General features: G+C 38.1%; 2 long non-coding RNA genes and 1 pseudogene across 2 annotated transcripts; all 3 read left to right on the forward strand.

The window, feature by feature from the left end:
• LOC122647253 overlaps positions 1 to 21596 on the forward strand; it is a 51382-nt pseudogene extending 29786 nt beyond the window's left edge.
• LOC122647262 lies at positions 4995 to 5367 on the forward strand. Its single transcript, XR_006330834.1, has 2 exons — positions 4995 to 5082; positions 5261 to 5367. It is a non-coding gene; the product is annotated as an uncharacterized LOC122647262 (long non-coding RNA).
• On the forward strand, positions 6102 to 6964 carry LOC122647263. Its single transcript, XR_006330835.1, has 3 exons — positions 6102 to 6149; positions 6571 to 6622; positions 6858 to 6964. It is a non-coding gene; the product is annotated as an uncharacterized LOC122647263 (long non-coding RNA).
• Positions 21597 to 22012: the final 416 nt, after the last annotated feature.

The raw sequence follows: 22012 nt of genomic DNA on the forward strand, positions 1-22012 counted from the left end.
CACCTCTGTGGAGCCTTTTCTTCTCACAACGCCTTTTTATTACCTAAATACCCCTCCCCACATGGAAGGCGCCTATACTACCATTGCCGCTGCCAAGAATAATCCACCTCTGGTTTTGTTTCATGATCTTCATCCTCGTTTACTGCACCGCGGGTATCTCTGGTGGGTATTCCATTTTTTTTGCTTCTTTCTCTGTTTTCTGGTGTTTACAATTTGATTATAAACAATTGTGTGTGTGTGTACAGGAGGGCATATTGGCCCAGCGGTGACGTTTGGGCTTTTTTTAGCCCTTAAAGTGTCACTAATCCGTGCTGTGATGTACATGGTGGCACAATGCTTGGGAGCGAGGTGTGGTGTAGGGCTTGTAAAGGCCTTCCAAAAGTCTTACTATGTGCAGTATGGTGGTGGGGTGAACGAGATCTCCGATTGCTACAGCAAAGGTGTGGGTTTGGCAGCTGGAATTATTGGTACCTTCGTCCTTGTCTACAATGTTTTCTCTGCTACTGATCCCAAGAAAAGTGCTAGAGACTCCCATGTCCCCGTAAGTTCACCTGTTTTACTTGGAAAACAGAGTATTATTAGAAGCGATATAGAAAGCATTCTCAATTCTCTTGTTAATCCCCATGGAAAAATGTTCTATTAGAGAACTTTTGCTCCACTCAACTCACCGTGGGTGAATGATAACCTTGTTCCTTTAGGAAAGAGAAGAAAATTATGATACAACAACAATAGAGGGGTAAGATGCTCCATCAGGCGAAACCTCAATAAAAGTCCCAGTCCAATACAGCGTGGCCCACTATTATCTGTTGGCATTTTCATTGATGGTTGTTGTTCAATTTCAATGCCTTGCTTCACTTTGTTCTACTGGGTTCATTTGATTTTCCTTCTTATATTTAAAATGAATGATAGTCATTAAAGAGAAAGGAATTTTTTCAAGTAATGATTAATAACTCTCGTCTCTCTCTTTTTTCCCTTTATACAGTTGTGTTTGTGTACAGGAGGGCATAATAACCCAGCAGTGACGTTTGGGCTTTTCTTAGCCCATAAATTGTCACTAATCCATGCTGTGATGTACATGGTGGCACAATTCTTGGGTGCAATGTGTGGTGTAGGGCTAGTAATGGCCTTCCAAAAGTCTTACTATGTGCAGTATGGTGGTGAGGCGAACGAGATCGCCGATGGCTACAGCAAAGGTGTGGGTTTGGCAGCTGAATGTATTGATACTTTCATCCTTGTCTACACTGTTTTCTTTGCTACTGATCCCAAGAGAAGTGCCAGAGACTCCCATGTCCCTGTAAGTTCATCTTGGTGGGTGGGACAACCAGGTTTTTTTATCGTCGCCACAATTGAATTTCTACCTTCTTCCTCTTTTCTCTTCTTTATTTTTTAGTCATTCCCTCGCAGTGCACATTTTAATTTGTGCTATTTTGAAGTGAAGCATTTAAGCTAATCTTTATGCATTTTTTTTGTGTGAAACTTGATAGGGTTTTTAGAGCCTATTTGAGTTTAAAATCCTTAGTTGGCCTGGAAGATGTATGTAAAATTGCGCGTGGTGATTATTCAGCTTAAGCACATGAGTCATACGAAGCTACAGGTGGCACGTATCTCTGATGCCACCTCCTCTATATAAATATTTTCCATTTACCATTTCTGGTTTGCACATGTGACCAATATAAGGCTGGAGTTGTGTCCGTATAACAATGATTAACATCTATTTAGCTAATATAATGAAGAAGCTCAATTCTATTCATGTGGTAGGCTAGGTTGATTCTAACAATGTTTTAGGCTGGAGGTCTTGGGTAAGAGATTCCTTGACAAGGATTGGTTTTTTTATTAGGGTAAATTACACGGCGACCCCCTGAGGTTTGCCCTAAATACAGTACGATCCCCTGTGTTTCTAATATATACACTGTGACCCCCTGAGATTAGGTTACTTGTTACACTCATCCCCAGTCTGTTAGACCATTCGTGTTAGTTGCTGACGTGTTGGTGATTGATGCCTTAAAATGACAAATATACCCCTAATGGGGTGTGAGCTTACCATTTTTCCCATAGGGCAGCCTGAAATTCACACGATCGTCTCTGCTTCTTTTTCTTCTCTCATTCTTCTTCATCTTATTCCTCCTCCTGCAAACTCATCTGCCCCCACCCTTTGCAACCCCATCTTCTTGCTTTGCTTCACTTCCTTTACCTGGATTGTTACCGGATGAAGAGCGGGCACAGAAGGAGGAAGAAAAACTGGTGGACAAAAAGGAATTGCAGCGACGAAGTAGGGCTTTGGCACTTTCAACGTCAAGAGCTTCGGCGCTAAAGGCAATGGACGAAACGACGATAGCAAAGTAATTATGCTTAATTCCCATTCTTTTTTCCTCTATAAATAATTTATTCTTCTTTTTTATCTTGATAAGTTTTAGAGATTTTTAACCCTAAATTTCATTCTAACTTACGCATGCCTTCACAGCGGCATGGAAAGCAGCATGTGGATCTTCAGGTTCTGTGAAGCTTTTCATACCAAAAGGGACTTTCTTACTCGGTCCCATTAAATTCGGTTGTCCCTGCAAGACCATTGATTCCATTACCGTTCAGATGCAGGTTATCCTCTCGTTTCTTCATTTCTTTACTTTCCTTTCTTCTCATACAGATTGAATTTGTCCATTAATGTGTCTATTAATTCTTTCTGCAGGGTATCTTGAAGGCAACCACAGATCTGAAAAGGTATGGTTCTTCGGATGATTGGATCGAGTTTGGATGGGTGGAAGGATTGACATTGACCGGATGGGTGGAAAAACCTGGTTGCAAGCTCAAAGGGCCAATCACAATTATATAATTGTTCTCATGGGAATGAAGAATCTCCATTCATCTATGAATCATTGGGGAAATTGATTCAGGAACTATAAGGAAGAAAGCTTAAATCTTTCAGCTCGAAGTGAGAATTAAGGGAGAAATCAGAGAAGACCCCTGGTGGCTGGTTGAATCCAAGAACATCATATTGACACCGCCTCCAATCGCCTTTATCGCATTTGATATCTACAGAAACATCTTTGAGGACTCCAAATCCGGGAATAGTGAGGTCTTTCTTTTCTTCATTGATCAAAACTAACCTTTCTTATCCTTTACAGAACTTCTTTTGATTCCTTATGTGACCTTGGATGGTTTATTTTTAATTTTTTGAGCCTGGATATAATAACTGCGATTACTTTAAGATGTTAATTTCTACTGCTTCATAAGTTCATAGTCACAATTTCACCAATTTGTGTAGAGTGAGAGATCAGCAGATATGTTCTGTGATGATATTTTCGGAGAGAGACCTGCTGGAGTTCGTAAAACTGTAGATGTCGTTCTATTTCCGCTCCCCTCTAATTGCATTAAGCTCTTGCATTCTCACAAGTGTTGGTTTTCTTCTTTGTTTGCTGAACATTTAATGTAGATAATAGAAAGCTGAACTAGGTTTCTGGAAAATCGTGTATAATCAAAAACTGATTTGAATACCCAAATGAAGTATATGGTTTGTCCTGCCTGAGATAGCATGTTCAATTGAGGCCACTTTGGACCTGCTGATAATCCCATGTTCTCTCCTTTTTTTTGTAATTTGTACATGCACCACATGAGCAGTATGTTATGGGTTTTTAGCGATGGCCTGGGATTGCGATTAGAGAAATGTGTTTTGGCATTCATGGATGCTTTCCATGGCGATGTATTGTAGTCCAGCGATTGACAGAATTTTTTTTTTATATGTTATCCTCTATTTTTCTTATAAATTTGTTATTTATTTTGACTTTGTGAGATTGAAAAAGGTTTCACTGGTGAACCATATCTAGAGACTTCTAGTACTTTATCTACAGTTGGTTCAATGTGATCACATCTTCACGAAGATATTGATAGAACACAGAATCCATCAATAAAGCAATAGTATTTTTTAGTAACTAGCGAAAGAAAATAGGTAAAGACCTCTTAGGAAGTTGCCTTGTTTGGGAGTTTTATCGTGTTAAAAAATTGAGTGCAACTCTGGATTTAGGAGTCAAATACAACAATTAACACTTAGACAACCCAACACTTTAATATGAATAACAAATTAAAGTGGATGAAACTAAAATCTGATTCCAATTTAACATCTGAACCATTAAACAACCCGACACTATTGCATCGAGCAAATTAAACTTGATGAAACTTAAATTTGATTGCAAATGAACATACTATGCTAATTTTAAAGGGAATTGCATACTTATGCTAAACTTCTAAAAAGTTGCTTGGTATTGCAACTTATGTAAATAAAAAAAAGCTGAGTATTATAGTACGGTGATTTTGTAGATCAAAAGTAAACTCAATCAAGTATCTACTTCAATTGCCCTATAAGAAAACCTCTTTGACCTGACGTAGTCTGTTGGACACTTGGACCTATGGAAAAGCCATGTGTACTGCCTTAAAGAAAAAATGATCTGGAATGTCCAGAAATTGACCATTCTGCCCTTTTTTCCCCTCTTGACTCTTGCAAAATTTCATCTTCTGATCCTTAGAAGGGTGTGGGTTGGTAAAGCTGCAATGATTTACTGAACAGAAAATGGAATATCTAGGACTGAGATGTCTATGGAATTGCTATTCCTTTGTTGTTTTATCTTTTTTCTTTTAATTTTTTAGGGTTATTCTGCTTTGTTCTTGTTGGTTCTTTATAAAATTTCTTGTTATTTATCCCTGGGTGGGTTGTCATTTTTTTGGTTTTTGCTATAAAATGCATAATAATGTGGTAGGAGTTATTTTACTCCCACTTGTATTATAATGTGGTAGTGGAGTTATTTTACTCCCACTTGTATTATACTTCATTTATCTGTTTTCTTCAGATTCCCTGCAACCCTTACGAGGGGTGTTTAAACCCTTTATTTTTTGCATCTTTGTTTCCATGGTCATCAATATCTTTAGCTTATTATTTTAGGTTATTGAATGGAAATACTATGTTATGATTCTTATTTTTATTGATTGTGCTGATTTCAACATCTCTTGCTTTTTCTACAGGGTGGATTTACCGATCAGCATTTTGACCAGGATTTGAATTTTCATGCTACTGAAGAAGATCCTGTTACAAAGAAGGTTAGAAGTTACTTGTCAATGAAATCTGTAGTGATTATGTTTCAGTGACCGTTTCTATTGTTTTTCCTACTACTGCAACCACCCTCTTCCCCCCCCCCCCCCCAAAAAAAAAAAGAAAAAAAAAAGGGGAAGCATCATTGCCCCCATTTTAATTTAGCCTTGTAAACTATGTCTGCAGACTGCGAAGAGGCTGCTTCTCAATATTAAGCAAAAAGACATTGGTTCCTTAATTACAAGCTCCCCTGGTGAGGATCCGAAGATGTTGGCGAATTTCTAAGATCTTCTAGAAAAAATATTTGTCTTTGATCCAGAGAAGAGAATGACAGTATCTCAAGCATTAAGGCATTCTTTCATCACAGGCAAGTGACCAAAGATGCTGATTTTATGACCCCAGAAATGCTGTTGAGCTAGATACATGTACATTATGATCTCAATTTATTTTTTGCTCTCTAATCATTGGGCATTTCTCTGTCTTTATCTTTCTGTGATTGCCTAAGAGGATTGACACAGTGTTATTGGTGTGGATAAAATGCGAAGAAGATGATGTTTGGTCTGAAGACCTTCCTACATGGCGGTTCTTTTAGTGGATTGGCTTCTATTTCTATTGTAAGACAACTCGCCAAAGGCGTTTACATCTCTTGTAATCATTCTTAATGATGGGCTTTGAGAAGATTTATCACATTTATCCCCCCCTTGAAATTTTTGTTTGAAGTTTGAAAACAGTGAGCTGCAACCTTTTGCAGCCTTTAGTGCATTAGAAAATTCACACCAATGCTAGTTACTAAATTAAACTCAATGAGGTTGTGAAAAGTGTTCCTATGGCTTTTGGAAAAGATAGACTTGACAGAATCTTTTCCTTTTCAGATAGCTTCCGTCTTACATTGGATTTCATCTTTCCAATATTTAGTGATACTTGGATATTGCATTTTTTTGGTTGTCTACATTTTTTTCATTTATCCAAATCACTTGGGTCCTGGAGTCTAATTCTATTTTTCATTCAGGGTTTCATCCAGGGCAATGACGCAACCAATCAATGCTTTACATTCTTAGAAGGCAACCAAAAGAAGGTACCCTGGTTTGTTTTTTAGGCAGCTTATTGTGAAACCCTTGAAACTACTTTGCATGCTCTTAACTATAAAATTGGGCTCCTGAATGGTCTTCAGACTTGGTGGAATTAACCAGAAGAATTTTACAACCTGAAGTTGAATGGTCTATTTCTTCCTTGCCTATCAGATCTCTCATGCCTGTTTGCATGTACATGTTCCTGCATTGTGTGCGTGCGTGTATGTGTAGAAATAGAGGTTCAATTTCTGTAATATGGAATATTTTAATTTTTATTGGTACACCCTCCTACAAGTAACAAAAAAAAAAAGAAAAAAAATAGATTATTAAGGTGAATAATCATAGTTTATATTCTGGTAGTGGCTAAATTATGATTAGAAACCTTTAAACTGCATTACATCTGATCTAGGTTTGGTGGTTCTGGAGGCTTTTGCACTGGCGATGAGAGGTTGCAGTGTTGCAGTTAATGTTCAAATTGGTTAGTAGTTGCATCCGATTTTAATTTTCTTTTCTTTAACATGATCCATGAGTTTTAACTTTTTCATGTGTTTCCTGATACCTGATAGGAAACATAGGTTTAGTGTTGTCTCTTCATTCTGTGGTGTATAACAATGCTTTTTGGTAACTTTTTCATGTTTTTCCTGATAGGAAACATAGGTTTAGTGTTGTCTCTTCATTCTGTGGTGTATAACAATGCTTTTTGGTTTTTCTAGGACATAGTTGCTAAGTTTATGGAATTCCAGTAAGTTCTTCATCTCTAATCCTATTACTCCATTTTGTCATGGTTCTGGTTGTTTCAGGTATTTCGTTTCGTGCATATTTATAAGGAGATCATGTAAATGTTGTTACTTGTATGGTTGATCATACTCAGGAAACCTTGGAGATTTGCATATTTAGTTGGATGCATTCCTCATCTTGCCTCTAGCCTGCATTGCTAATTTCAATGACAGCCTAGACTCTAGAGTGGTCAATGAGATGGCTGATGAGTTGGCCAAGCAAGGTGTTTTACTTTTGAGATTCTGTTATGGGAATACCATTCCATTATGAGGTGTGGGCTTTTATAGGGGGCGGGGGTGTAGTTCTTTGTTGTTGTATATTATCTGTGCTCTTGCCTCCTTGGAGGCCTGTTATACCATATTACCTTTCTTTTTATAAAATTTATGTTAATTAAAAAAAAAAATATTGTTAGTGTTACCAATTAAAGTGTTCCATGTGTTTCAGATATTCTTTTTTCCCTTCAAATCATATCCCTCATAGATATCTTCTGAACTTTTGACTCATGAGGAGGTTTGATTTATCTGTTGCTTGATATACTTTCAGAGCTTGTGTGGGTATCCCTTATTCATGTACACCATACTTTTGCAACATCAGGTTCTGATGGTGCTTTCAATTTTTGGGACAAGGACAATAAACAGAGACTTAAGGTTTGGTTACCTTCTTTCTGTTTTATTCTTATCTAACCCCAATGGTTGTTGTTGGTTTCATTGAATGGCAATTATTTTTATATGATATTTTTATATGGGGTTTTTAGAACCAATTCAGGATTAAAATCCTTAGTTGGCCTGGCAAGATGTATGTAAAATTGTGCGTGGTGATTATGCAGCTTACATAAGTCGTACAAAACTACAGTTGGCAGGTATGTCTGATGTCACCTTCTCTATATAAATTTTTTCCATTGACCCATTTTGGTTTGCTCCCTTTCAAATCAACTCTATTTTCTCTTCTCCCTCTCTTTCTTTGTTCATCAGAAGCAATATAGAAAGGACCAGATTTTGGTAATCATGTTTGAAGGTGTTGAAAGGGCTGAAAAAAGATTGAGAGTTCTTTATAGCCATTACTTTTTTCAAAGGCAAATGTGACCAAAATAAGGCTGGAGCTGTGTCCGTATAACAATGATTAATATCCATTTAGCTAGAATAATGAAGAAGCTTAATTCTATTCATGTGGTAAGCTAGGGTGATTCTACAATGTTTTAGGCTGGAGGTCATGGGTAAGAGAGATTCCTTGACAATATGTGACATTTTAGAGAAACCAGGGGGGTAGACGGCTGCATCAAGTGCATCATTCTTGGGTTTCCCAACTTCCACTAAAGATTCAGTGGACTCGCTATCCCTAGGCAAGGGTGGATTTTTTAATTATTATTATTATTGTTATGATCCGAGTTTTCATCGTTATTCCTGTCAGAAATTATCTGCCTGTTTCCTCTTCTTTAATAAACTCACTAGTACTTTAAAGCAACAGCCGATCACTGGTTTACTCAGTATTCTTTTTCTTATTAAAAGAATTAAATGCTATATGTTGGCCTATTATATTAGGTCTCAATAGCAGCTCTATGTGAAATTTTATTTTCCAATGCTCTCTTAGAGCTCTGAAGTATGATGGAACTGTTCAATTCTTTCTTTCTAATATTAATTCTGTGTTATAGTTCTCTTTATGTATGTCTCTCATTTGAGGGCAAGTTAAGTGCAAATTGTTCTATATTTTCTCAATTGACAGGTTGAAACAGCTGCGTCTGAAAGGGTGCAGTTATTGGTTGTGAAAATTTCAGAGCATGATGCCTGGTAGATCATATTGTGAATCAAGTAATTGGGTTGAACCTTCTGTAGGACTTCGTGTTTGCTTGGCCAAATGGACCAAGAATCTGAATTAATACAAGACATAAAAATGATTCTGACATCCTTTTACAAAAGAAAAAGGAATCTCTGTTTCCTCTTATATTTTGACTTTCCTTTTCCTTTGATGTAGGATGATAAATCCAACTGATGAGGTAGCTGAGGCAAGGTTGAAATATCTGCAGGCAAGTCTCTGAGGAAGGATCCTTCTGAGCTCTTTTGAATTGAAAGGTACCACATGATTTTGTATAGAAACACTGAATTTCGAAGGTAAGAGAGAGAGAGAGAGAGAGGGAGTACATATACAGATGTGTTTTCCTATCTAGTTTGTAGGGTTGTCATGTTGGATGTCTTGTATCCTTGTATGAGATAGACACATCTATCTTCTTGTTACTGGTGTTATAAAAACAGAGTAGTCCTGCTTATCTTTTTAACATCCAGGATAATGATGTCTTGCTGTGTAATTTTGTAGAAGGGTGCTCCAAATGAACGGAAAATTGTTAAATTGTGTGAATATGCTGCCAAGAACCCCCTTCGAATTCCAAAGGTACTCCCTTCTTTCAACATAATTTTACCTCCTTTTGTTATTTGCGTATCAATGGCTTCTACTTTGTGGTTATTTTGGTCTCCTTTTCTTTGCTGTAGATTGCCAAGTATCTTGAGCAAAGGTGCTCAAAAGAATTGAGGTCTGAGCATTCCAAATATATCAGTATTATTACAGAGGCATACCATAAACTGCTTTGCATATGCAAGGAGCAGATGTAAGTGTAATGGTTTTCTTTTCCCCTCTTATCTTTCTTGATTTTTTACTTTAATTTTAGTTGTGGACTACAGTTTTTTTTTGTTTAATTAAAAAAAAAGAAAAAGAAAATAAGTTTATTTAGGACTTAATGTTCTTATGAAACTAGTTTCATTTCCTATTTTCTTAGAACTTCCAGCTACTGTTAATTCCGTTTCTGGCTCAAGGCAACTCAAGAAGTGAATTATGTCTCATTTGCTTGACCCGGATTTGGTGTCATTTAAATATTCCCCTCATTTGGACTTATGGAGTAGTTTTCAAGATTTTTTTTTTCTTTCCTTTTTGTTCTTACTACTTTATTTTGGGAAGATTTTGTCCATAAATTCTTGATACTGTATCTATTTTAGTAGCCGGAAGGTGGGCCTGTTTGCATTCTTTTGCTGCTAGGCTATAGGTGGTAGTTCTTTGACATTATCTCAAATATATTTCTCATTTATGCATTTTGTTCTATAGGGCATACTTCGCTTGCAGTCTACTGATTGTTGTAATTGAACTCTTGGACTCCACAAAGCAAGACACTGTTCGTATTCTAGGATGCAAAACCCTGACCAGATTCATTCATAGTCAGGTGATTTTGGGATGTAATTGGCATCGTTTTCTAATAAATTGCTTATATGGCTTGCTACTTTTTCTTTGCATTATACAAACTGGTTAATCCCTTCAAGACTTCAATGTAAGTGTTGTGTTTGCTCTTAATAATCTGTTGTTGAGAAATCAGGAGATTTTTCTGCTTGGTGAAACATCCATTCAGTGGAGAAACTGATCTTAATTTACATTTTTCCCCCATTGTTGGTTGACTGTGTTTACTTCTTTCTTGTTCTTATTGGTTGTGGTGGAAAACATAGAGTTTCCTCGTATTGAAGGGAAGTGCAAAGATCAAGCAATTGGAAGAAAAAGATATAAACTTTGAACATTTAACAGCTTGATAGGCATTCTGCACTTATAGATGCACATATTTATTTTTCTTTTTCTTCCATTCTTTGAATTTTTGTAACTGGAAACTTAATCAGAAATTTAAGGCAAAAGTGTAAAGGTTGAAAGGTTATTGAGCTTATCCTCCAAAATATTGGAACTAGTGATAGGTTTTTCCTTGTCATGGACAACGTAACCTGAATGGAAAAGGAGGCTCTTGATCTGAAAGTTTACAATTATTATAGAAGGATCCTCTTCAATCACTTGATTTGAAAGTGGATCATTCATTTGAGCATCTGATTAGATTTGGGATGAAGCTTGGATTGTGGATTTGTGCCAATAGTTTGTGAAGTGCTTGCTTACTTGGACCAGATGCCATCAAGTTATGGATTTGGTTTTTGTCCTTAACAAAGTTTCTGAATTTTGTTTTACATTTCTCATTTGATGTGTATTTGGCATGCTTTCCTCTTTTTTTCCCCAACAATGAACTTTATTTTAGTATTTTATGTCTCATTTTTTGAGTGTTGATTCCACCTTTCATGCTTACTTTTTACTAATAAATAAACAATGAACAGGATTCTTTTATGATTTTACTCTCATCTTTACTTTTACAGTTACTTCTTCTCCATATGTTTTATGCTGGTTCTGTTCTTACTGTGCATGGACAGGCAGATGGAAGTTGTGCTCACAATATTGAGAAATTGGTTCCTAGAGTATGCATGCTTGCACGTGAGCCTGGGGAAGAATATAGCAAGTGCTGTTTGAGGGCATCAAGTTTGCAATGCTTTTCAGCTATGGTAGTTGGTTGATTTTGTTTTTTGGTTTGTAATTTTTCTTGTTAGTGCAACATGGGCACAATCATTTTTGAAATTTACCTCCATCTAATTCCTCATTGAGTCAAATTGATTTTTCACATTTCAGGTGTGGTTTGTGGCAGTTTTTTCACATGTTCTTCATGGTTTTGATGAGGTGAGTGGTTTTCATTGCTTTAGTATGTGTTGGCAATTGGACCCAGTGTTTTATGACTTGTTTCCTGGCACAATATGAAGAAATTGAGCTTTGGAGCTAGTAGCTGCACAAGGAAAACAGGTTAAAGTTAGAAGCAACAATGTGGAAATGTTTTAATAGAGGAATGATTAGGGGCTGTGGTAGGTACTTTCCACAACAAGAGTAGTTTCTTCTGAAATAACTTTAGGTGTAGCTCATATCTTGTGTCTAGGGCTGGCATTCCCAGACTTCACACTCTTGTTAGATTTTTGACATGTTTACTCATATTGATGCACGTTTGACATAGTCTGGGTGTGTCTGCAGACTGCATTTAGTTCTAGAAGATCATTGAGTTTGATATGTATCCATCTAACATTATCTGCGTCTGACGCTAACACATGTAATGGTAGTTACATAGGATCAACAGTTTGTAAACCCGTAACAAGTTATGATTAAAGCATGCACATTCTTGTATATATGTGAGTCTGATAATCAAGTCTCTCTACTTGTGAATATACTTCCAATTTAAGCTTCTGTTTGTATATCTCATAATTTTGGCTATATTAAGTTTAATTGGGTTCCTGAATCATGAATTTCTTTTGATTTAAGGATTTATACTTGACGCAGATTGTACATGCCCCACTGGATAACTATGAACCAGATCACAATTGGGTTGATGAAGTAGTTAGATGTGAAGCAAGGGGTGGTGTGGGTGTTGGTATTGATCTTAGCCTGAGCTACCTTAGGCCAAGACGAGAAAAAAGGATTGCTCTCTATTGACTCAGTACTAATAAGCAACCCCACATGTTTAACTCCAAAAATGAGGTCCGTTAGTATCATATTCTTGATTCATTATGCATTTTTCTGGTGGAACATTTTTCTTTGCATTCCTCCAAAGATTAAAAAAATAATAATGTAGTGGACTGTGGTTAATACATTGGTTTACTTGCATAACAGAGAAGAGATTGAAAATCCAAAAATATGGGCTCAAATTTGTGTCCAGAAAATAGTAGAATTGGCCAAGGGGAGTACGACAATGCACCAGGTTTTAGATCCAATGTTCACTTTCTTTGATAATGGGAAGCACTGGGTTCCTCGGCTGGGGTTAGCTGTTGTTGTTCTGTCTGATATGTGCTACTTTGTGGACACTGCAGGTATTTTGGTGCGTTTTGTATTCTCTCCCTTGCTAAAACAACTGTTTATTATACTTGATGTGTGATATTGATGTTTATTTGCGAGTTGGATGATGTAGGAGTTTTACAGATGATTTGTAATATTAGGCTTCTGATATGAAACTCTTCACAATCTGCAAGAAGCTGCTTATTGACAATATTAACCTTCAATTTCATGTTTTATTTCTGTCTTTCTCTCATGCATTCCCTTTTTTTTTATAAATAAAAAAATTTTGAGACGGAGAAGCCATCATCGTCGTCGTCGAACACTGAGGTTTTCTCGTTGAGGTTCTCTACTTCACTCAGACTGGCATCACTAGCCACCGCCATCATTTTCATTTCATTCAAGACTGCTTCACTGTAACTCGAACTACTATTTTCTTATTTGTTTTTAATTTTTTGGTATTCTTTTTATTTCCTTCTCGACGTTTGGCACCTCATGACCGCTGCTCAAATTTTCTCTTATAATCCAAGACATAACTATTATATCTGGTTTTGTTTCATGATCTTCGTCCTTGTTTACCGCACCGCCATCTCTGGTGGGTAATCCATTTTTTTGCTGCTTTCTCTGTTTTCTGTTGTTTACAATTTGATTATAAATAGTTGTGTGTGTTTGTGTTCACAGAAGGGCATATTAACCCAGTAGTGACGTTTGGGTTTTTCTTAACCCGTAAAGTGTCACTAATCCCACAGATTCCTCCACCCTCTCAGCTGGAAATCCATTTGCCTCCTAAAATCCGAAGGAGGTCTGGGCATCCGCCGTATCCGTGATTCTAATACCGTGGGTATTTTGAAGCTTATTTGGAAAATCTCCTCTAAGCATGACTCCATTTGGGTCCATTGGGTCTACTCCCACTTCCTCAGGAATGACTCCATTTGGACTGTATCCGTCCCTGCGGATTCTTCTTGGATCTGGCGCAAGATCCTTCTTCTTCGCCCCTGGCCTTTAGAGCCATTTCCTCTTCCATCTTGGATGGATCCTCCACCTCCCTCTGGCTTGACTCCTGGCATCCTTTTGGTGTCCTCTACAACTTCTTTGGAGTCAGAACAATTTATTCCTCCGGCATTCCAAAGTTTGCTCCCCTCTCCTCCATCATTTTTCAGGGTTCTGGTCCCCCCCTCCCCTACCCCCCTCGCCCTCTCCTTGATCAGGAATTCCCTCCCCACCCTCCCTCCCTCCCTCCCCCCATACTCACGCGGACAAGGTTATTTGGCTCCCCTCCACTAATGGCCTTTTCAGCTTTACATCCGCCTGGAATCTAGTCAGAACCCAAGCCCCTACTGTCCTATGGCATAAGTTAGTCTGGTTCAAAGGCCACATCCCTCGACATAGCTTCCTTGCTTGGAGAACCCTTAACCTTTGCCTCCCTACCCAAGCTTTCCTCTCCCACCACAGAATCCACGTCCCCACATCTTGCATTTTCTGTTGGAATGGTTCAGAAGACATTGACCACCTTTTTTTTGCTGGCCCCTTTACCTCTACCATTTGGAAAAAAGCCCTTTCGTTTATCTGGCCTCGCAGTAGGAGACATCTCCCTTTCGCTCGAGAGTGGCTTTGGTTGGTCATGACTTACCCTGGATACTTGATCTGTGACACTATTGGCAAGCTCGTGTTTTGCGCTTCTCTTTACCACATTTGGATGGAGAGGAACCTCAGGAGATGGACCTCCAAATCTCGCTCTTTTGACTTGATTTGGAAAGCCATCTTCTGGGATGTCTCCACTAAGCTTACTTTTCTTCCTACCAAGGCTGTTTTGGACTCCCCAAGGAACAGGCATATTGTCACACCCCGGCCCGGTTATTAAGGGCCAAGTGTGACGGGATGTCTCTGACATCCAACTAATCCCCAAGGATCACAAGTGCAGTACCCTATTCACAATCATTGCTCACATACACAGTAATCAGAGGCAGCGGAAACAATTTAATTAATAGAGATAACATCATTAGTAAGAGAAGTCTAAGTGATATTTCGTTTATATAAAGGATAAGGCTTGTGATACAACTATACAGTTCTCAAAGGTACCACAGAGTAAAAGTATACAAGAAACTATACTATAACTATATAAAGCATTTATAAAGCATAAAAGAGTGAGGAGGTAGCCTGGACTATCGGCCAAGATCGGAGGTTCGCGCAATCATCACGTCGACGAAGTATCGTGCACTTCAAACTCCGGCCGTAAATCCAACATTAGAAGTAACTAAATCACCTGAAAAATAAGGATATCCGGGTGAGCTCTCGAGGAGCCCAGAAGGGGGTACAAGCATACAAACACAATAAATCCATGATGCATGTGCTAAACTAACATGTTCCTAAGAGATACTAAGTCTCATGGGGTATAAGTACTACTACTAGTGGTAGATGCTAACCTCGGTCCGGAACTAACCCTTGGTCACCCGAGCGAAACCATTCTACTACTGTGAGGACCCGCCAGTTCCGGAACTAACACATCGGACCCCGACAGACCCCCAAATGACCAACCCTGCCTGTTTATTCCCCCAGCGGAATTAGGGACCCGCTAACATGGGACAGAAGATGGCATCCCAGAACTAACACATCGGTCTCTGCCACGGGTTGTCCAACACCTTTCCCCCTGTTGGTAAGGGGCGCAGTACTGGGTAATGAATATCAACCTAGCCCAGTGCAGTCTAAACATGATGAGGCAAGCATGATCTGAGTTAGAAATTACCGAATTCCATCATCATAAATTCACATCATATAAATAATCAATGCAAATGCAATGTAGTATGTCTTTGTGCAACCTATTTTACATGCAGTCTAATGCATTAAATAAAAGCTAGAAAACTACATGCTCCAGGTATAGAGGTAATGATGCATGAGCATGGCATTCAGCATAAAGTTGAAATTAATGTGATAAACACGCAGGAAATTAAGGTCGAATCCCCTTACCTGTATTGGAGTCTAGTTCAACTAGGGAGTTCTCCAATAGATCAGCAAAGCACACAAAGACAGCAGAGAAACAGACCTAAATATCATAACAAAACAGTGTTTATTAGGTCCATGAAGTGTCAGGGCAAACCCCAACATAACAGGGTATCAAGGGCTTCAAAAATGACCAGCCGGATGCAAACTCCAAAGGAGCCGGTCGGCCTCCTCTGGGCCTGCAACTCCATCCGGGAGTGTATCCGAATTTGGGGGTTTTGCTTCAATTGGCCAGATCTTTGCATGCATGGTCCAAATTAGGAGTTTTAACATTAATTCAAGGTGGGTCAATCTATTTTGGGTTCCAATTTCATAATTAGTTAGTTAATTTAGGAATTTCTTCAATTAAACCTAAATTTCTTAGCTAGGGTTCATGGACTAGTTATTGGGAGCAGAAATTGGGCTTATTACAGGTACTGCCATGGAGATTCAGGCATAACTGAACCTAGATGGCAGCAGGACAGCATTATAAATAGTAAAATCTATAAAAGTCAAGCTCAAATTAGAGCTTTAATGGCAGGTATTTACTTGGACAGCACCTAGGCTATACTAGGATGAACTTAGGGTAGATTTAGAGCAGTTTTAGAAGAAATTTAGAGGAAAAGAAGGTAATTACAGCAAGGGATTCACCAAGGCTTACCTGAAACTGTAATTGCAGCCTTCTAATGGAAGCTTTAAGCCCAAAATTAGGTGGAAGAGATAAGCCTTCAAGAACAGCCTCTAATCCCTCTTCTCCTCTTCTCTTTTTCCTTTTCTTTCTTCTTTCTCCAAGCTGGAACGAATTTTTCAGCTTCTCTAACTTGTAAAGTGTTTTGTAAATAGTATAAGAGAAGTTATATATATATAGGATACTTAACCACTAAGGGGCAGAACCGTCTTTTGGTCATAAATTATTTCTAAAATTGATTCTTTTGTATTTATTACCTTATTCCAGCTACAGAATGATGTCATGCGACATTAGGGATGATCCGGATACGGGTAACTGTCCGGAACTACATTCCCCACTGGGGAACTGGGTCCCACAGAGTTAATTTTACTAAAATACCCTTCTAATCCTATTTGGTCGTACAAAACATTATATAAATATATTTTAAATTATACTTACATTGAGTTTAGTTAAGGGGGAGGTCCTGCAGCCTGTCCAGCCAGCAGACCCGACACAGGTAGCTCTGGTGCAGGGTCCCACTAGGTAAAAATTACTATTCTGCCCCTAATACACTAATTAATTAAAAATACAACATATATACATATAAAATGGGATTCTTACCTGGGATTCGGCCTAAGACAGAGAGAGGCTTCGCAGGCCATCAAACCAGCATGCCAAGCACAGGAAAAAGATGTGATGCTGCCCATAACTTGAGGTTAGCATGGGAAATATGGAACCAAAATCTGAAATCACTCGGGTTCCAAAAGTTCAAATTTATTCGGAAATTTGACCGGGTTTCACACTTATTGTTGTATCCTGGGATTTAGATAGTGCTCTTTTAAGATCCCTCTCCCCCACTTAGTTGGGCATGGGATCTGCTCCCCCCCCCCCCATGTTCCCCTTTTTGTACATTCCCCCCCTTTTTTCGGTTCTCTTCTCCTTTTCGCCCCCCTTGGGCTTTGGTAATATAATTTTTTATTCACCAAAAAAAAAAAAGTGTCACTAATCTGTGCTGTGATGTACATCGTGGCAGAATGCTTGGGTGCAATGTGTGGTGTGGTGTAGGGCAGGTAAAGGCCTTCCAAAAGTCTTACTATGTGCAGTATGGTGGTGGGGCGAACGAGATCTCCGATGGCTACAGAAAAGGTGTGGGTTTGGCAGCTCAAATTATTGGCATCTTCGTCCTTGTCTACACTGTTTTCTCTTCTACTGATCCCAAGAGAAGTGCCAGAGACTCCCATGTCCCTGTAAGTTCACCTGTTTTACTTGGAAAATAGAGTATTATTAGAAGCGATTTAGAAATCATTCTCAATTCTCTTGTTAATCCACATGGAAAACGTACTAATTGAGAACTTTTGCTTTGGATTTACAGGTATTTGCACCACTTCCAATTGGGTTTGCAGTATTGTTCCCCCCCCCCTTTGGTGGGTGGGACAACCAGGTTTTTTGATCGCCTCCACAATTGAATTTCTTCCTTCTTCCTCTTTTCTCTTCTTTAGTCATTCCCTCACAGTGCACATTCTAATTTGAGCTATTTTGAAGTGAAGATCGTAATCTAATCATTACGCATTTCGTTATATGTGTGAAACTTGATAGGGTTTTTACTTTTTAGAACCAATTCTAGATTAAAATCCTTAGTTGGCCTGGCAAGATGTATGTAAAATTGTGCGTGGTGATTATGCAGCTTACGTACAGGAGTCGTACGAAACTACAGTTGGCATGTATCTCTGATGCCTCCTCCTCTATATAAATATTTTCCATTGACCGTTTTTTGTTTGCTCCCTTCCAAATCAACTCTATTTTCTCTTCTCCCTCTCTTTCTTTGTTCATCAGAAGCAATATAGAAAGGATCAGATTTTTGAAATATAATTTTTAAAGGTGTCAAAAGGGCTGAAAAAAGATGAGAGTTCTTTATAGCCATTACTCTTTTCCAAGGCAAATGTGACCAAATTAAGGCTGGAGCTGTGTCCGTATAACAATGATTAACATCTATTTAGCTAGAATAATGAAGAAGCTTCTATTCATGTGGTAAGCTACGGTGAATCTAACAATGTTTTAGGCTGGAGCCTGGAGGTCATAGGTAAGAGATTCCTTGACGAAATGTGACATTTTAGAGAAACCAGGGGGGTAGACGGCTGCATCAAGTGCATCATTCTTTGGTTTCCCAACTAACACTACTGATTCGGTGGACACCCTATCCCACGGCAATGATGGATTTTTTATTATTATTATTATTGTTATGATCCGATTTTTCATCGTTATTCCTATCAGAAAACTGTTGTTATCAGCCTGTTTCCTCTACTTTAATAAACTCACTAGTATTTTAAAGGAACAGCCAATCATTGGTTTACTCAGTATTCTTTTTTTTATTAAAAGAATTATATGTCATAAGTTTGCCTATTATATTAGGTCTCAATTGCAGCTCTATATGAAATTTTATTTTCCGATGCTCTCTATAAGCTCTGAAGCATGATGGAACTGTGCAAATCTTTCTTTCTAATATTAATTCTGTGTTATAGTTCTCTTTTTGTATGTCTTATTTTAAGACAGGTTAAGTGCAAATTGTTCTATATTTTCTCAATTGACAGGTTGAAACAGCTGCGTCTGAAAGGGAGCAGTTATTGCTTGTGAAAATATCAGAGCTTGAAGCCAAGTAGATCATATTGTGAATCAAGTAACTGGGTTGAACCTTCTGTAGGACTTCGTGTTTGCTTGGCCAAATGGACCAAGAATCTGAATTAATACAAGACATAAAAGTGATTCTGACATCCTTTTACAACAGAAAAAGGAATCTTTGTTTCCTCTTACATTTTTACTTTCATTTTCCTTTGAAGTAAGATGATTAATCCAACTGATGAGGTAGCGGAGGCAAGGTTGAAATATCTGCAGGTACGTGGCTGAGGAAGGTTCCTTCTGAGCTCTTCTAAATTGAAAGGTACAACATGATTTTGTGATAGAAACACTGACTTTCCCAGATAAGAGAGAGAGAGAGAGAGAGAGAGAGTACATATACAGATGAGTTTTCCTATCTAATTTGTAGGGTTGTCATGTTGGATGTCTTGTATCATTTTTTGACATAGACGCTACCTTCTTGTTAGTTGTTACATGGTGTTATAAAAACAGAGTAGTCCTACTTGTCTTTTTAACATCCAGGATAATGATGTCCTGATGTGTAATTTTGTAGATGGGTGCTCCAAATGAACGGAAAATTGTTAAATTGTGTGAATATGCTGCCAAGAACCCCCTCCAAATTCCAAAGGTACTCCCTTCTTTCAACATAGTTTAACCTCCTTTCGTTATTTGCTATCAATGGCTTCTACTTGGAGGTTATTTTGGTCTCATTTTCTTTGCTGTAGATTGCCAAGTATCTTGAACAAAGGTGCTCAAAAGAGTTGGGGGGGGGGCATGCTTGCATCATCCCTTATCCCTTTCTCGATCATTGTTGAGAAGGGCATATCAAGTATCTTTTTTAGTATGTTAATTTCACATGCTTTTTTTCATTGCATCGGCCTAACCTTCTTTTTCTTTAATGGGTGACCCAAAATAGTTGAGAAAATGGATATTCCATGGAAGAAATTTATGGTATGAAATATTTTGTAGCCATTACTCATAAAAAATACTCCATTATTGGTTTTCTTTCCACCATGATTATTAGTTATATCATATAAGGAGGTCCTATAATGGAAGGTTCTATCAAAACTGCAGCAGCATTTTACATGGTAATTTTGTGCTGGCTTGCAAACTGTGTGGTTCTGTGTCAAGTTTTTTCCTTTAGCAACTATAATAAATATCTTAATGGGAATGATTATGACAGTAAAAGTCTTATGACTGGTCCTCTGACTGTTCCTAACAGTTTGCGCGATCTGATCTTTTGGGCTTGATAATCAGTTGAGTAGGCAACTGCTTTTCAAGTACTATTTCCCTTGGACTAGTACAGACCTGTCTTGGTTTGGCATCAACAGTCCAGCCCCGTAGTCTGTGAAAACATTGCATGATTCAGTAAATTAATATTTAGGTTACTGTACTAATCTACTCTTCCTAAGTTTTCTTTTTGTTTCTATAGATCTTCCCAGAACTACTTTTCCTCCAATTTTTGAAAACAATGATGCATCCAGATGTTGAAGCTTGTATTGGAGCACACCAGATATTTGCTATGATCCTTGTTCCATCATCTAACAATCCCCGACATGACTTGGCATCTTCACGATCTGGGAGTCTGTATGAACCAAGGAAGTTGAAGTCCAAAACAGCATCGGCGTTTGCGTCCAGTGCTGCTCTACTTGAAAAGCTTCGCAAGGAGAAGGGCAATGCAATAGTAGAAAAGCTTGGGAATAATACTGAAGATGATTCTAAGGATAGAGAATCTGGTGATGAGAAACAGGGCTGGGCCCGTAAAAACTCGCCTAACTTTTACAAAATAAGTTGTTCTATAATTGACAGGACAACTGGACCAGCCTGCTTAACAGAGGCAGTAAGTGCTGGAATTCATGCATTTTCTAATTATAATTTCAAGGAGTGCATAGTGATTGTTGGAATGTAGCACACTTGTTTTCTTGCATATCAAGCAATAACCTTTATATCTTTCCACTTTTCTAATACGCAGGAGCCAAAAATTGCTAAACTAACTGAGGACCAAACATCCCAGTTGCTTTCTGCTTTATGGATACAAGCCAACATTCCTGATAACTTGCCTTCAAATTTTGAAGCTATAGCTCGTTCTTTCAGCTTAACTCTTATTGCTTCATGCTTTAAGGTGAGAGCTCTATAGAATGTAGAAGTTCGACATGTATGCTGAAATCTGTCTTGAAGTATTTAACAAGATTAATTCATTTTCTCAGTACTCATTACTGTAATGAAAACCATTGCATTGCATTCTAATGTTTTCTAAGTATCTACAACTGAGCACTTTCCTCTATACCAGGTTTTCTTACTTAAACTTGTGGTGTTGCAGAACAACAATCAAAACATTGTTGGATTCTTTCAGCTTCAAATTTCTCTCATAAATATATCTCTGGATCCTTGTAATGGTATTGTAATTGAAAAATCCGTAAAACACGAAAGAATGACCTCTTGAACTTGAAAGAGTTGGATTTACATGTTCTTTGACTTCTTTCTGTGATCTAATTGGCAGGAACATTGCTGCCTTCATGCCAGAGGTCACTTTTTGTGTTAGCAACGGCAATGTTGATGTTTGCAGCAAAGATGTATAATGTTCTGGATCCTAATGATTTGCTTATGCCAGTGGTTTCTAATCATGTAAGTTTTCTTGTCCTGGTTGGCTTTACTATAATTATAACTTAACAGGGAGCATGGTGTAACACATTCCTTATACACCTAAAGTAAAATTTTCTCATATTGGGAATAGGAGGATTTTGTTAATTGAAGCCAAAAAAGTACTAGCATAGAAAATTTTAAAAGATGTGATGGGGGGCATGTTGGCCATAGTAAAACCATGCAAGTATACCCACCACTAAATCAAGGGGTGAGGACCACTATACAGGGCTGTCTATGGATAACTTTGTTTGGCTAAATCATCCACATGAGATTTTGCCTAGCCACCGCCATTTTCATTTCATTCAAGACTGCTTCACTGTAACTCGAACTCATCTCTATTTTCTTATTTGTTTTTAATTCTTTGGTATTCTTTTTATTGCCTGCTTGATGCTTGGCACCTCATGACCGCTGCTCAAATTTTCTCTTATCATCCAGGACATAACTATGATATCTGGTTTTGTTTCATGATCTTCATCCTCGTTTACTGCACCGTCATCTCTGGTTGGTAATCCATTTTTTTGCTTC

The sequence above is a fragment of the Telopea speciosissima genome, unplaced genomic scaffold (assembly GCF_018873765.1).
Source record: "Telopea speciosissima isolate NSW1024214 ecotype Mountain lineage unplaced genomic scaffold, Tspe_v1 Tspe_v1.0015, whole genome shotgun sequence".
Classification (NCBI taxonomy): Eukaryota; Viridiplantae; Streptophyta; class Magnoliopsida; order Proteales; family Proteaceae; genus Telopea; species Telopea speciosissima.